At 36.9% G+C, this 16,397-nt stretch overlaps 1 protein-coding gene across 6 annotated transcripts in view; it reads left to right on the forward strand.

The window, feature by feature from the left end:
- SLC24A2 (solute carrier family 24 member 2) overlaps window positions 1–16,397 on the forward strand; it is a 288,482-nt gene that overhangs the window by 97,788 nt on the left and 174,297 nt on the right. The gene's annotated exons all lie outside the window — the stretch shown is intronic.

The following is a 16,397-nucleotide window of genomic DNA, read 5'->3' on the forward strand; positions in this document are numbered from 1 at the left end:
TCACTTTTTAAATAAACATTTAAATTTTAAAAGGTAACTCAATTTAAGGTAAAACACTTGGTAAATAGTAACACATAAATTAAGAAAATATGGCAAAAAATCATGCTGATGTTATAAAAATGACTGAAGTTTGGGCAACATCTAACTATAGGAAGCCACTGCCAACTGTAATGCAAGATGCAGAGATCAGTTGTTATTGTAGCTATTAGTATGTAAACTACTGGAAGACCAGTTCTGGAAGCCCTAGATTTAATAGATTCTCAATAAAAAATACTCAAATGTAATTTAAAATAGAGCAAAAAGTCAAGTGTTCTGTTATGTGACAAGTCACCATCCATTGTTAAATCTTGGGGAACCCCAAAGTGTGTCGAGAAGATCATTTGTTTCTGATGAAGTTAGATACAAATGTAGTGAGGGGCTTTATCAGAATAACTGAGATGGCTCAACATATATCAGTTCCAACTGGGAGAAAGTTTGTGAATAGATTACTTTGCGTAAGACATTATTCTTCATTATGAAAAACAATAAATATTTTAGGAGCACCAAGTGTACAGAGAATACTTTGCTGGCATTTGACTAAAACCTGCATTCATGGGAAAAACAAAAGGTTTACTGTCCTTCGAATCATCATGATTAGTGCTATTGTATTAGAACTCAAAGCAAGTTCACAGAGTTTTCCATTTAACTCTGAAATCTCTCAAAAAAGGAGTTTTATTAATTCTGTCTTTACATGAAGAAATGAAATCGGTCAGAGAGAGATTAAGTGATTAGTCTAAAATCATGTGGTTATTTATAGCCAGAATGAAAAACAAGAGATTCTGACTTTATGTACCTTGTAACTTTGTTATCGTTTTCCATCCAGGGTAGGCTTCTCCTAGTCTTGGAGTATTAGATGATTTGACTCAAGTATTCTAGATTTGGATTGTGCCAAAGTGGGATTAAATTAGATGGATTAAATCAAATGGCAGGATTAAGTTAAATTAAGTGGGATTAAGATGAGGCCTGATATGATTGATTTCAGCATAGCATGGAGAAATTTTCACCAGCACATTCTCCTGTCTTGGTTTTGATTATAAAGAGAAGAGGAATTCAAGAAGGCTCCTTCAAAGAATAAGCTGGCCACAGCTTGGGTCTACTTGTACCAGAAGGTTGGTCAGCATCCTTCAAAGCAATAGTGTACTATCTTCAAACCTGCATCTTTATTTTAGCCCAATAAGGTCTATTTCAAACTTGCCTCCAGAACTGTTCAGTAATAAATTCATGTTTCTTTAGGCCTCTTTAGTTTTTGGTAATTTTTTTACAGCAACAATAGGAAACTAATACAACACAGCTCAGAGTTCTTCCACCCAAAGGGCAGGGGAGCTGGAGTGTTTATGTGTCAACTCCTACCAGTCATTGACTGAGTGCTGCTTGGCATGGGGGTGTGAATTCTTTAGCACTCAAGTAAAGGTGGGTAGACACTGGCAGTTAGAAATCAACCAGAACACAGTGAAGTGCTAAGACTCTGGAAAAATGGACTTCAGCACTAGCGGATTCCGCTACAATACGTCTTTTGTCTGCCTCTTCCTTTTTAATCTGTCTTCACAGTCATGGTGCATGCAGATCATCCCCTTCGATCAATCTACTAGCACCTAACAGGTTAATCTTCCCGAAACAGGGAGGGCCTTCAGTGGGTTGTTCTCTTTCTCAAAAATCTTCAACATTCCCACAAGAAAAGATTCTTGGCCGGGCACGGTGGCTCACGCTTGTAATCCCAGCACTTTGGGAGGCCGAGGCGGGCGGATCACGAGGTCAGGAGATCGAGACCATGGTGAAACCCCGTCTCTACTAAAAATACAAAAAATTAGCTGGGTGTGGTGGCAGGCACCTGTAGTCCCAGCTACTCGGAGAGGCTGAGGCAGGAGAATGGCGTGAATCCGGGAGGCGGAGCTTGCAGTGAGCCGAGATTGCGCCACTGCACTCCAGCCTGGGTGACAGAGCGAGACTCCGTCTCCAAAAAAAAAAAAAAAAAAAGAAAAGATTCTTATACAAGGTGGATCAGATTTCAAATAGCAAATTAGGACTCAATCCTCTGATACTTTAATCTTAGCCCTTTTAATTTTTAAATTTGGGTGTACAGAATGAACAGCGAGTATGCTTGAATATCTATGTGTACAAAGTTCCAGGCTTGGCATACGAACCTTTGGAGTCTTGAAATGTTGATCCCTTAGGTCTGCATTCCTTAGAATAGCAGTAACACCATGAGGAAGTGAGAAAATTGATTTGAAAATGGAGAAGGTTAATTAAAGGAAACAAAATTTCAAGACATGTGGTTGTCAATTGACACTACAGAAACCAGGCCTGAGAAATTCTGAGTTCTGCACATTTACAGAATGTCACAGGTATATTTAGATAAATCCAGAATCTAGGGAGATCTAATTGCTGAAATAATTTCAGCCTACCAAAGCAAGGACGTTCTCACCCTTCCTTCTCTCCCTGCCCTAATGGAAAGTGCTTAGAGTTTCAGAGCTTTCTGTGGAAGACATCAGGCTCAAATGACCCCATAAAATTTGTCCACAGTCCTCACATTGATTTTCCTAAGTTCTGCCTACTTTGTGTTTGCTATTTGTCCAAACCGTAAAAGGGTGGAGAAAGGAAAAAGAATCCATACATTTGTAACATATCAAAAAAATCAAAGTAAATAATATGCTTTAAAATTAGAATAGAAAGTGCTGATGCCAGAGCATTTTCTTAAATCCTTGTTTCAGAGTAAGAGTGGAGTGGGGACAGACAGAGCCTAAGAAAGGAAGAAAGCTAACATTTACTGAGTCCTGCAAAAGGTGTTTAGTTCACATCCACCTTCTGAAGAAGCCGGTAATATCTCTACTTGACAAATTATGAGGCTAAGGCTCAAAGAGGTTCTGTCGTTTAAGTGATGTCATAAAACCAAGTTGGTCATTTGGGATTTGAGTGTGTACTCTGTCTTATCTATGTCTCAGGTGGGACATAGCTTACATTTATATAGTACTTTTCAAAGCATTTTTCTTATACTGTCTTTAAACTTCATCTGTGAGGCAGACATCAATTGCCACATTTTACAAATACAATTACAGAGGCTCAGGACTGTTTTGCCCAGAAAGACACAGCCAGTAAGCAGCAAAACAAATCTGGGTCATGGAGCTCAGGTCTCAGGACCTCTCTAGTGCATCTGTGTGTCCTAACCAGAAGGGGCTGAGTCATTGGTGTCCTGAAACCAGTCAGGAGCAGTTTAGTTTATTTCAGAGAATCTTCTAGTCAGAAAAAAAATTTAAGACTTACTTTTATTTTTTCTAAATTATTAAATAATGGAATCTCCTTGCAGAAAATGTGGAAAACATACAAAGGAGAAAAATAAAAATCATCTGTAATACCACCACCCAGAAATAATCACAAGTATTAATTTGATACATTTCTTTCCAGTGTTTGTGATACAGATATGCATCCATACTGTATTTTTAGAAAAGTGTTTTCAGAAAATGCATGCCATATATAGTTTAATATGCTGGTTTTCTAATTAACATTGGATGATGAATATTTTCCCAGGTCATTAAGTAATCTTAAGAAACTGCCTCATGTATCATAATATTGCATAAATGTAACCTTAATTTAGTGAAACATTATTCACTTACTGTTGAACATAATTGTTCCTGGTTATAAGCTTGTACATAATGCCGTAACTTTGGTATCTAAACACAAAATTTTTATTTCCAACAGCAGTGGATGAGAGAGCCAATTTCTCCATTTGGAGTATTTTTAAGACTTTTGCAAGATGGATAGGTAAAAACAAATTCTTCTTTGAATTTGCATTTTACAGATTACAACCACACTGAATATGTTTCCCCATGTTTACTTTGCCAGCCGTTCTTGTCCCCATGCAGTTCTACGTTTGTTTATGTACTAACACAGTACTCAGAGACCCAGCAGTAGGTACCAAGACAATCAGCTGTTACAGTAATTGCCAGAACCCCTGAGTCTGGGAACTGCCAGCACCAGAGCATAAGCACCTCTAGGCAGGAACTCCATCTTATTCATCTTTGTAGTCCCCATTCCTGGTTCTAAGCCAGACACTTGCCAAGTTCTCAATACATTTGTTGAAAATATTACAATAGACCGTATATTCTGATTTTGGCCTTCTAACTTGCTCTGTGACTTTTGACAAGTTCTCTCACCTCTATGTGCCTCCATGTCTTCCACTATAAATGAATGGAAGTGTGATATGCCATACTTTGTGAGCAAAGTGCTAGAGCAGTGGTACAATTCCCATACAAAAGGTCTCCATGGGTGGGTCCATGTCACCTAGGCAGGATTCCTTTCCTTCTGCAATACAGAGAGTGAATTCTGTGTGTATTTGATATTTGGATTTGTGATCCCTTCCCACCTTTCATACTGATGTACTATAGCTAAAGGAAATTTCTTTTGTTTCTCTTTATATCTCCGGAGTGCACAGTGCAAGGCACATAGGAAGTCTCTAAAAGAAGTGAACAAATGAATGACTGAAGTCATTGAAGATGAAGGGATGAGTAAATGAAATATTAGAGCTGAAGGAGATTTTACAAATCTAGTTTTAGAGGTCTTCTTGGTTACCATTGTATTTTTGTAGACACAGCTATACAGATTGACTATCCCTTATCCGAAATGCTTGGAACCAGGAGTGTTTTGGATTGCAGATTTTTTTGTTTAGACTTTGAAATATCTGCATATACATATATAATGATATGCCTTGGGGATTAGACCCTTAGTCTCAACATCAAGTTTATTTATGTTTCATACACACATAGTCTGAAGGTGATTTTATACAATATTTTTGTTAATTTTTTGCATAAAACAAAGTTTTGGCTGCAATTTGACTGAGAACTGTCACATGAGGTCAGGTGTGGAATTTTTCACATGTGGCATCATGTCCATGCTCAAAAAGGTTTGGATTTTGGAGGATTTCAGATTTTGGATTTTCAGATTAGGGATGCTCAACCTGTATTAGCATCTCCACCTTAGAAGCACTTGCTAGAATAAACTTAAATCATTTAAATAAGATAAATTTCAATAACTAGCCAGGGAAATTTAATGTCATAAAAATGTTTCCATATTAAAACATTTTTGTTCATTTTTGTTTTGTTTTGTTATTGGCCGTGATCTTAATATATATTTATATATATTAGAAATGTAGAGTTTTCACTTTTAGAGAGAACACAGCATGTATGAAGGAATGATTAAATTAGAAATTTTTTTTCAGGTGAATTTTGCCACCATATCAAAAAAATGTAAAGTTATTTCAGTTTCCAAAACTAATTTAAATGAGTACTTAATGATGTCAATGAAAAATGTAAAGTATGAATTGTGTCTTCTTTGAGGATCTTTTTCTTTAAAAGATGAACATGATTATTTTAACCTGCTAAATGTATATTTTTAAATGTTTCACTACTTGGTATAATAATACAATATTTCTAAAATGACAAAATGATAATTTTAGCTAAGCCTGTGTAAGAAAATTAAAATATTTCCTTATAGAACTCACTCAGAACTTTTTTTGTATCACTTATTTATGCAATTAAAAAGAACAGATACTTTTTATGCTTTTCTCAATTCCTAAATTAGTTCTCTGGTTAGAACAAATCAGTGCCAAGGAAAAAATTTTTTTTTCTTCGACTTTTATTTTAAATTCTGGGGTATATATGCAGAATGTGCAGGTTTGTTTCATAGGTAAAGATGTGCCATGGTGATTTGCTGCACAGATCAACCCATCACCTGAATATTAAGTCCAGCATCCACTAGCTATTCTTCCTGACACTCTCCCTCCCGCTGCACCCCCGGCAGGCCCCAGTGTGTGTTGTTCCCCACCATGTGTCCATATGTTCTTAGAAAAAGATATTTTTAAAATAATTTCAGAAGTTGTTATTTCAATTTCAATAGCCATTGATGCAATCACTTGTGTAGGTTCTTAATATATTAATTAAAACATTGACTAACGTTATTTTTTAATTTCCTAGAATTGTTACTGTGGATCATAACTGCTAAATATTTCAAATATAATCAGTTACACTTTTTAGCAATTAAAAATTTACCCCAGTGCTTAGTAGTAAGAACACTTAAAAGAAAATAGCTTGACATGGCATATGACGTATTGGGATCTATTATAACATTTTCAAACCAGGTACATGACAAATTTGCCTTATATACCTGGTTATTAGAAAAGAAAAACTCAATTCTAAAGTGATGCCATTACGGTTAAATTTAAATTATATATTTGAAATTAAATTACAAATTTTTTAAAGAAAGCCTATACATTTTAATTTTATATTTTAAAGCATGTAATAGCTTTACTACACGTTAGATTTTCTTAGAACTACTATGTTTGTGGAATTAAATTCCTACTTCATGAATGAGACATTACTTTTTCCTGGATGCAATATTTTCTTTTATCTTTCTGATGATATTAAAAATAGGTTTATTTAATATAATTTAAAACATACAAAATATATAGAAGAATAATATAGCAAATACCAGTAGACCCAAAATGCAGCTTAAGAAATAAAACATCACATACTCAGGGTTCTCTGAATACACATCCCAGTTACTTTCCTTCCTGCCAACCTCCCAGACTCTGGGATACCAAACACAGCCAAGGGCAAGCATGGCGTACAGAGTGAAAATGGGGGAGCTGTGCAAATGGCTGTACTAGGCCCCTCATCAAGTTGATTTCCCTGTTTTTCCCATCTTGAGTCTGGAGGATAGCTAAAATGTATTGTCTTATAGATTTGGTAGATGAGTATGAATCCTTAAAGCAATGGTCCCAACCTTTTTGGCACCAGGGTCCAGTTTTGTGGAAGACCTTTTTCCACAGACAGAGGTTGGGGCTTAGGGGTGTGGGGAGGATGGTTTTGCAATGAAACTGTTCCACCTCAGATCATCAGGCATTAGATTCTCATAAGGAATACACAACCTAGATTCCTCACATGCACAGTTCACAATAGGGTTCCTGCTCCTATGAGAATCTAATGCCACCACTGATCTGACAGGAGACAAAGCTCAGGCAGTAATGCTCACTCACCCATTGCCCACCTCCTGCTGTGCAGCCTGTTTCTTAACAGGCCACAGACCAGTACTGGTCCACAGCCCACGGGCTGGGGACCCCTGCCTTAAAGGAGATATAGTAAAGTTGTTGCATCTATTTATTCAAAGCTTGTTAACTTTTTATAGTATCTTAATGAATGTGGTCTCCTGTAATTTGCTTTCCTTAAGTCAACGTTATATTTATGAAGTATATCTGTATTAAGATACTTCGCTCTAAGTCATTCATTTTAAGTGATTTTGGCATTCAATTATATGAATAGTCTATAATTAATCTATCCATTCTCTTTTGGTGAATGATTAGATTTTTTCTATTTTTTTTTTTTTTTTTTTGCTACTAACAAGCAATGCTGCTATGAATAATCTGTACGTGTCTCCTAGTGACATGTACAAGAATTTCTCTGAGACAAATCCCTACAAGCAGAATTGCTGGGTTTCAGGTGGGTTTAGCTTCAAGTTTGCTAGATATTGCCAAATTGTATTTCAGATTGGGTTGTATCAATTACAGTTTTTCTTCATCAGATTTTTAATGGTTTCTGTTTTCTCCAATACTTTTTTTCTTATTCAGTGGTTTGGTTGATGTTTGTGGGTTTTTGTCTTGACTTTCATTGTGAGGGCTTTCCTCAAGTGTCTGGTAAAAGGCAAGCCAATCGTATTTAAGGGTAAAGCCCAAAAGAGCTTTTGGAAGTCCTGTGTGAGTAATGGAGACATGGGACAGGTGTGAACTGTGGGCTTCACTCTATTACAGGGTTTCTTAACAGTGGCACTACTGACATTTGGGGCTGGATAATTCATTGTTGTGAGGGCTATTTTGTTGTTCTGTGCATTATAGGATGTTTAACAGCTTCCCTAGCCTCTACCCACTGGATGCCAGTAGCACCATGCCCCTCCAGTTATGGAAATCAAAAATGTCTCTATGACCTGGGGAAGCCCACCCCCACCCCATTCCAGTTAGAACTGCTGCTCTAGGATAAATATATGGCCAGCCAGCCTTTTTATTTGCCCCAAATTTAAATCCCCAACAGCATTCTCTCTGGGGTCATTTGCTTCTCCCCAGCTCACACATTTGCCAGAGGAAAAAGAAAAAAACAGGGAAATCAACTTGATGAGGGGCCTAGTACAGCAATTTGCACAGTTCCTCCATTTTCACTCTGTATGCCATGCTTGCCCTTGGCTGTGTTTGGTATCCCTGAGTCCAAGCCTCCCAGTTTAAATTCTGCAGATGCTCAGCCTTCTGTCTCCATAGGGTAGTCTCACTTGCCTGAATGCGGTGGGAAACAAGGATTTGTATTTTTTTTTTACCTCTGTAACTAATATTGCCATGATTATCCTTTGAAGTTTATCTTTGTGCATATCTGAACTCTTCATGATAAATTCCTAAAGTGAATTTTAAAATACGTGCAATTTGACATGCATTTCTCCATATGTGAATTTTAACCCTTGATGCATACTATGCGTAATATTCTAATCACAGTTCTTTTTTTCTTTGGGCAGCATTTACATTTAGAAAGTCTTTCGCCTGCTAGTTTTCCTGTAGCCTTTTCTTTATCAGAGAATAAAAGTAAAATAAATTACAAGTCCTCAATAGAATATTAGAAAAAAAGTTTGTTTTCCTCTCCTCCAGTTAACAAATTGTTTAGAAAAAATATTAGAGAGGAAATCTTCCATTAGTGAGAGAACAAATACTTACATAAATGTAATCTGTAATAACCTTGGTTTAGGACTTTCCTTGTATAAAATACCTTCTATTGAAGTGTTTAAACTGAGTGGGAAGTGATTGAGCCAATTGCTAAGATAATATTATGTATATCTTTACCCTATCTGTTGAGATTTCATCATTTATTATTTTCCTGTGCAAATAGGTAATTATTTTCCTAATCTTTTAAAAGCATGTTTATTTAGAATGAACAGTGTAAGATTTGGGATTTTTTGTTTTTGGAGAATCCTAGTTAACCATGTTTTAATTGGCAACTCTGTTTTAGTTGAACTAATTAATTTTGTCTTAGCAGTGAGAATTTGAAAATTATAATTTGAAGAGGATTTAACATACATTTTCATCTTCTAAGAAAGTTTCTATCGACCATTTTTCCTCCCCCAACCTATCTGTTTTTTAGATATTTATCTTGCTTGTGGGAAATAACCAAAAACTCAATTCAATTCTAGTTAATGAACAAAGACAGGTAAAAAGAAAGAAAAAGAAAGGAAGGAAGAAAGGGAAGAAATTTTTTAAAAAAATAAATAAAGAGTGCCTCAGAAATCACCTTTATAAAAATCAAACTCATCTTTTCCCAACACTGTCTTCTGTACATGAGAAGCATCTTAAAAACGAAATGAAACTGACCTTTTAGGAGGGACAGGGAAGATGACTTTAGTGCTTATCAGTCTTGTCGATGTCCTTTTCTTATTTTTGTCCTCTAAATGTACTTGACTGGAAAAAACACCATTTTTAAATCTGTTTATATTGAGGATATATAAAGAATAAGAGTTTAGGTATATAAAGGCAATGCTTTCATCTAGTGATTTCTTGTCCTTGGTTTTAGACAGGGCCATCAACAACTGAAGAGGAAATCATTACTTCCTGTAGCAAAATTAAAATTAAAAATTAATCAACTAGTAAACAGTCATGGTGCACCTACCATGGATCAGATCCTTTGCCAACAGGCTGCATTCATATATAGACAGATGAATGATCAGAGACCTGGTTACAAAGATAGACAAACCATTGATGGATATTTGGGTTGGTTCCAACTCTTTGCTATTGTGAATAGTGCTGCAGTAAACATAACGTGTGCATGTGTCTTTATAGCAGCATGATTTATAATCCTTTGGGTATATGCACACCAACATGGCACATGTATACATATGTAACAAACCTACACATTGTGCACGTGTACCCTAGAACTTAAAGTATAATAATAATAAAAATAAATAAGTAAATAAATAAATAAAAGATAGACAAACGAACACTTTCATGGATGTTACCTCATTTTATGCTCACAAATGCCCTATCAGTCAATAATGTCCCCATTTTACAGACAGAAACACAACCTGTTAGAAGTTATGTGGTTAAGTGACTTGCCTAAGGTCAAATGGCTAACACGTATGTATTTTTTGGATCTGAAGCTGCTTGAAAAATGAGACAATTTGCTAATTGTAAACGTTTGGTCATTAATCAACATTCATTCATCTAACAAATTTTTATCAAGCACCTTCTATGTACTGGGCATTTCGCTAGGTGCTGGGAGACTACATGACTAATATAAAGTCCCTGCCCTCATAGAGCTTACATTTGGTGGAGGAAAGAGACAATAAACACAGCAAATAAGAATGTGATGCATAGTGACAAGTGCTAGGAAGAAAAATAAAGCAGGCTGAGTGGATAAAGAGTGATTATTGGAAGGATGAGAAACCATTACTCTACCTGAAGTCATAAAATAGATAAAGCATCTTTTCTTTGCAGTTCAAAGAGAAAGCCATGTTTTATGTTTTACTGCTGGCATATTTTATCCACAGTGAAGCTAAACATGAAATTTAAAGAATAAAAAAACTTTAATAAGGTGGCTTCAATTTTGTTTTATAGTGTTACAGTCCATCTTCAAACAATATCTAAATTACAGTCTATTTTTTTCTAGCATGAATCAAAAGAAAATCTAGTGAGGTCATTATTAGTGTCTGTAAAATTCTAATGGAAAAAAATCTGTAGAAATCTGTCTTTGAAAGTCTGTTCCCAGAGTTCAAGTGGCAACTGTTTTGTGACTTGACAAGATAGTTCATGGCTTTTAAAGATAGATGACTTGTTCTGCTTAATGTGGTTTCCTGATAAGCCTTGAGAGAATTTTTTAAATTATACTTTTAGTTATGCATACATAATTGCCATTCATCTATGACATAAGTATGACATTTGGTATCTACTGCTTTTACAGATAGGTTAATGCAGTGAACTCCTTGGTCATTCTTTAGCCCTTTCTGAAGACAGGAGGTAACAATAATGTACTTACCTCCTGTTAAAAGCTCCACATTTGACCGTTTTACTCATTTTTATAATTCCAGTGTTTGCTTGCAAACAATCTTCCCTTGTAGTATAAAGGCATTGGAGTGCCCTGGGCAGAGGGGAGGGGTAGAGCTTTCAGGAAAGCAGTGATGAAACTGATATCCCTGGACAATATCAGCATCTCAAGGGAAGCAACTTTTATCCTCATCCTTGTTCTTGACTTGAACTCCAGTCCTTGTCCTATATACTAGTGTTGCCCAATGAGTGGAATCCAGTACAGTAACATTTGAAAAGATTTTAGGTGGTACAACAAACATTTTTAATAATTATATGCTTATTTTAACATATACTAGAAAAGTATGTAACTGGCTCTATACTTTTAACCAGAGAAATAAACCCATTTCTCAAAAGTTATTGCTTAGAAGCAACGAGGAAGTGAAAGAAAAGTGAGTCCACTTAAAGTACTAGGTTAAAAATAGCAGAGATAGAACCCAGCTATGGCAAAACCTGTGATGGTAGTGCATGGATGACTGAGGGCAAATGAACACAACCGTCACTGTGGTCTTCAGTCACCTTGAGCCCTGCTTTTCCAAAGATTGATTCCCTGTGGTCCTTTTCTTCATTTTCTGATAACCTCTTCTCTTCACATCTCTTTGCTGCCCATGGGAGATTTCACAGCCTGGCCCTGTCCTGTGGGAGCCCCACTAGTGTGAGTCTCAGGGGGCTGGCATGTGGCTACACTGAGCATTGTTCAATCCTTGGAGGCCTTTGTCTGCTGAGCTTCCTTTTTTCGTTGAGGTAGATAAAGACCCTTCCAAAGTTTCCCTCACATGCAGGTGCATCTTATATTTGTGCATCCTTTCTTGTTTACACCTTCAAAGGAGGATGTTTCAGTGTTGCCAGTGGACTAAAATTGAATGGAACACCTTGTGCTGGACTTCTGGGGCCTGAAATTATCTTGGGCAGCTTCATAGGTTTTCATTATTTAAGTAATTGTCATATGAACCTGTTGTTTGAATGTGACACTGTCTTTTTCTTTTGCCAATACACATTCTCTGTCTCTCTCTCTGTCTCACTCACACAAACACACACACACAAAATACACCTCCCTTAGTGGTGGCTGTACTACTCCAGCTGATCCACTTTTCCATTCTATCGAAATCCACTGTGTACTGTGCACATTCATTATTCAGCATCAGGTGTGATCTAGTGAATTATAGAGGAAAAGGATTTGGAACCAGACTGAATATATAAAAGCCTACAGAATCACTTGTGTTCATTTATGCAAAAAGGAAAAAAGAGAAAAGCCACAGTAGTTTATGAAACTGAACTGTCCAGTAGCTTCAGAATGGCTAGATCTAAAGAGGCCTCAAGCAGTACCATTTGGTCTTTACCTCTTTCTGTGGGTCTCTTGCATTCAACTTTGCTCTTCTGTCAGTTTTATTCTCAGGCAGGTTCCTTGTACAGTAAACAAGAAAGCCACCAGTAGCTCTTAGCTTACATCTCATCAGCTTACCATCCCCAGAGGAAACACAACTCTTGTTTCCAGTGCTTCCTCCAACAATCTCAGCATTTCACCAATTTGAATCAAGTGCCTAGCCTCTTACCAGTCCCTGCAAGCTCTACAGCCCAGGGGTGGGGCATACTTACCGAATGGGCCTGAGTCATGCACCCTCATGAAGCCGAGGGTGGGATCCATCCCCTACTAAATCAAATGGACCCACAGTAGGAGAAAGGGTGTATTAGTCAGAGCTCTCCAGAGAAATAGAACCAATAGGAGAAATGTGTGTGTGTATGCATATGTGTGTGCAATGTGCATGTGTGTGTGTGTGTTTGTATAAAGCTACATGTATAAAGCTACAGACAGATTTACTATAAGATGTTAGGTTATTGCTCACACAATTATGGAGTCTGAGAAATCACATGATCTGGCATCTACAAGCTGTAGACCCAGAAAAGCTGGTGTCTGTCTGGAAATTCGAAAAGCCTAAGAATTGGAGCACTGAGGGCAGTAGAAGATCAAGGTCCCAGCTCTGCCTTCTGCCTTTTTATTCTGTTCAGGCACTCAGTAGGTTGGATGATGCATACCCACATTGGAGAGGGCTATCTGCTTTACTCAGCCTGCCAATTCATATGCTAATCTCTTGCAGAAACACCCTCACAGACACATGCAAGAGTAATGTTTAACCAACTATCTGGGCATCCCTTGGCCCAGTCAATTTTATGTATCACATAAAATTAACCCAAACAGAGCTTCTAAGACATTTGAGATGCTATTTTAAAAAGAGGAGGGGTAGATGCTGGGCAGGAGAAAATATCAGATCCAAGTGACGGCCTTACACACTGGACATGGCCAGAAGTGGAAGCCATTGTTTATGATGAAGATTATATTAGGTGTGCCACACTGACAAGCCCTTTCCCCATCATGTCAATGGGCCTGTGGCATTTATTCCCTGCAAACTGTAATAAACATGACATCATCTATCACACTCCCCTACTCTGTAGGAAAATGAATATTCTGAGCATTAGTCAGACATGTTGAAAGAAGTGCCCAGTAATTCCTTAATATCCAAAATGCTTTCAGCAGCTCTCCTTACTAGTCAGAATATCAAATCATAGGAGCTGTATCAATCTTACTGAGACTAAATTGAGTTAAAAAGAATATGGCCTTTTGAGAAAACTCAAAACAGCAGAATTGTAGAATAAATGGCTGATTTATTTGCTCTTTTTTTCCTCCTTCGGGAGTTCTGGTGTAACCACTACACTTCTACGTGGAGAAGCGCACTGGCTAAGGAGCCAGGAAAGCTGTACCCTTTACAACTTAGACCACTTAATTCACTTCACTCAGCCTCAGTTACCTCATCTGTAAAATGGCAATGATGATATTTGTCATATTGAAAATGTGATGAAGTAATAAAAGTAAAACAGCTAGGAAAATAGCTGGGGATTAAAGCAATGCTTAATATGCTAGTTTTTCTCTCAGCAAAGGGACTTTCATTATCAATTTAGAGTTTTTCATTATCAATTTAGAGTATATTAATTTGTTTCATAGAATCTGAAGTTTCATGTTTGGGTAAAATTTGGACTGAGGTAATATATATTATGTACTCAATAACAATTTGAGTTTAACACTGTGAGACTGTACTTATTCAAGTAACAGACCAAAAGAATTTAAATTCTGGTATCTCTGAGCATGACATCCAGGGACATGCAAAATACGAGGCATTCCTCTGGTTTAGGGAAAGACATGTATGTTGGGGCCAGGTAAGAAACTTATATCAGTAAAATAATATTCAAAAATTTCTGCAAGTGCACTCCTAGTGCATTTCCTCAGTGAAAGCTAGTCACCAGCAACACATTCTGCTTTGTGTCCTTAAAATGAAGATAAAAACAAAACTTATTCTAAGGAAATTTTCTTTCTAATCAACTTAACTGAAATGCAGCTTTTTTCTTTTTCTTTGTTTCTTTATTTGTTTTTCTTCTATGCAACTCTTTTAAAAAAGTAAACTTTCCTACGGCTTTTCCATGGACCCCAGTGACTACTTGGAATCACTTTTAGGTTTTGTGTTCAAACAAAGATTAACAAATGTGTAGTAAGTCTACCAAATGATACCCAGCTTTCTATCAGCAACATTTTCATGTTTTCTCATTATACTTTGCCACAATACAGTGAGGGAGATGTTATTCTCTCATTTTGCAATCAAAGAAACTGAGGCTCTGGAGAAGTTATATAACATGCCTAAAGCCACACAATCAGTAATCCATAAAGCCAGGATTATCAAGTCCTGTTTTCTAAATCCAGGGCTCTTTTCACAGGGTATTAGTAACATATTCTAAACTAAAATATTTTATTTTGCACATTTAATAGCACCTTACTTCAAGATTTCTACAAGCTACAAGCTGAACAAATTGATTTTCAGGTTATTTTTAGAAATCATTTCACCCATCACTGAGAGGAGGCTTCACAGAGCTTTTTGAAAGCATACAAAAATATTGCTTGGCAGTTTAATGAAATGGTAAAAGAAGAGAGATAAATTATTGGAAAGTACAGAGTGTTTATGCATAAACACTAGAAGACACACATGGGGCAGAGGGATGACACCCCACTGAACTGCCTTGTCTGAATTAACATTTAAGTAACGCAAGCACCTTTGTCATTGCCTGGATCCTGAGGGGTCACAGCACCTGACTGGAGTATTTGTCACTCAAATTATAGGGTCCAAATCCAATCCTAATGACTTGGGGTGCTAATCAAGACAGCTGAAAGTAGTAACTGGTAGGAATCTCAGTTGGACTCAAGGAGGAATACAAAGGTCAAAGCCAGAGAGCAAGTAAGTACCAAAGTCAAGTGTAAAGGTAAAACCCCAAACAGGAAAGTGGTCCTATGATCCCAAAGTTGGAAGCTCAAGAAGTTGAGAAACACGGCGTGGAACACATTGGTACAATGTTTCAGAATGAGGAATGTGAACGGTGTGAGGAAGTCGGAAACATTTTCTGTCATAGCTATGGCCTGATATGTGGGACCACCCAAATGGACAAAGGAATTTATTTGTCTGTTTGCTCCCTAATTGATTTCACCTTCGAGTCTATCACATAAATTCCTACAGAGTTTCATAATGGCTCATAAACTTTAAGTAACTTGAGGACTATGTACACAAGGGGTGAGTAAAATGCCATTTTATACATTACATACCCCAAACACAGTGAACTTGTTGTGTTTTGTTTTGTTTTTTAATTTTTATTTTAGGTTCAGGGGAACATGTGCAGATTTGTCAGATACATAAATTGTGTGTCACAGGGGTTTGGTGTACAGATTATGTTGTCACCCAGGTAATAAGCATAGTACCCAATAGGTAGTTTTTTGATCCTCACCTTCCTCTCATTCTCCACCCTTAAGTAGGCCATGCTGTCTATTGTTCCCTTCTTTGTGTCTATGTGTACTCAATGTTTAGCTTGAACTTATAAGTGAGAACATGTGGTATTTGGTTTTCTGTTCTCATGTTCACATAGGATTATGGTCTCCAGCTCCATCTGTGTTGCTGCAAAGGACATTATCTCATTCTTTTTTATGGCTGCATAGTATTCCATGGTGTATATGTATCATGTTTTCTTTAGCCAGCCTACTGTTGAAGGGCATTTAGGTTTATTCCATGTCTTTGCTGTTGTGAATAGTGTTGCAATGAACATACACATGTGTATTAGTTCATGCTCATGCTGCCAATAAAGACATACCCAAGGCTGGGTAATTTATAAAGAAAAGAGGTTTAGTTGGCTCACAGTTCAGCATGGCTGGGGAGGCCTTGGAAAACTTATAATCATGGTG

The sequence above is a fragment of the Symphalangus syndactylus genome, chromosome 9 (genome assembly GCF_028878055.3).
Source record: "Symphalangus syndactylus isolate Jambi chromosome 9, NHGRI_mSymSyn1-v2.1_pri, whole genome shotgun sequence".
Classification (NCBI taxonomy): Eukaryota; Metazoa; Chordata; class Mammalia; order Primates; family Hylobatidae; genus Symphalangus; species Symphalangus syndactylus.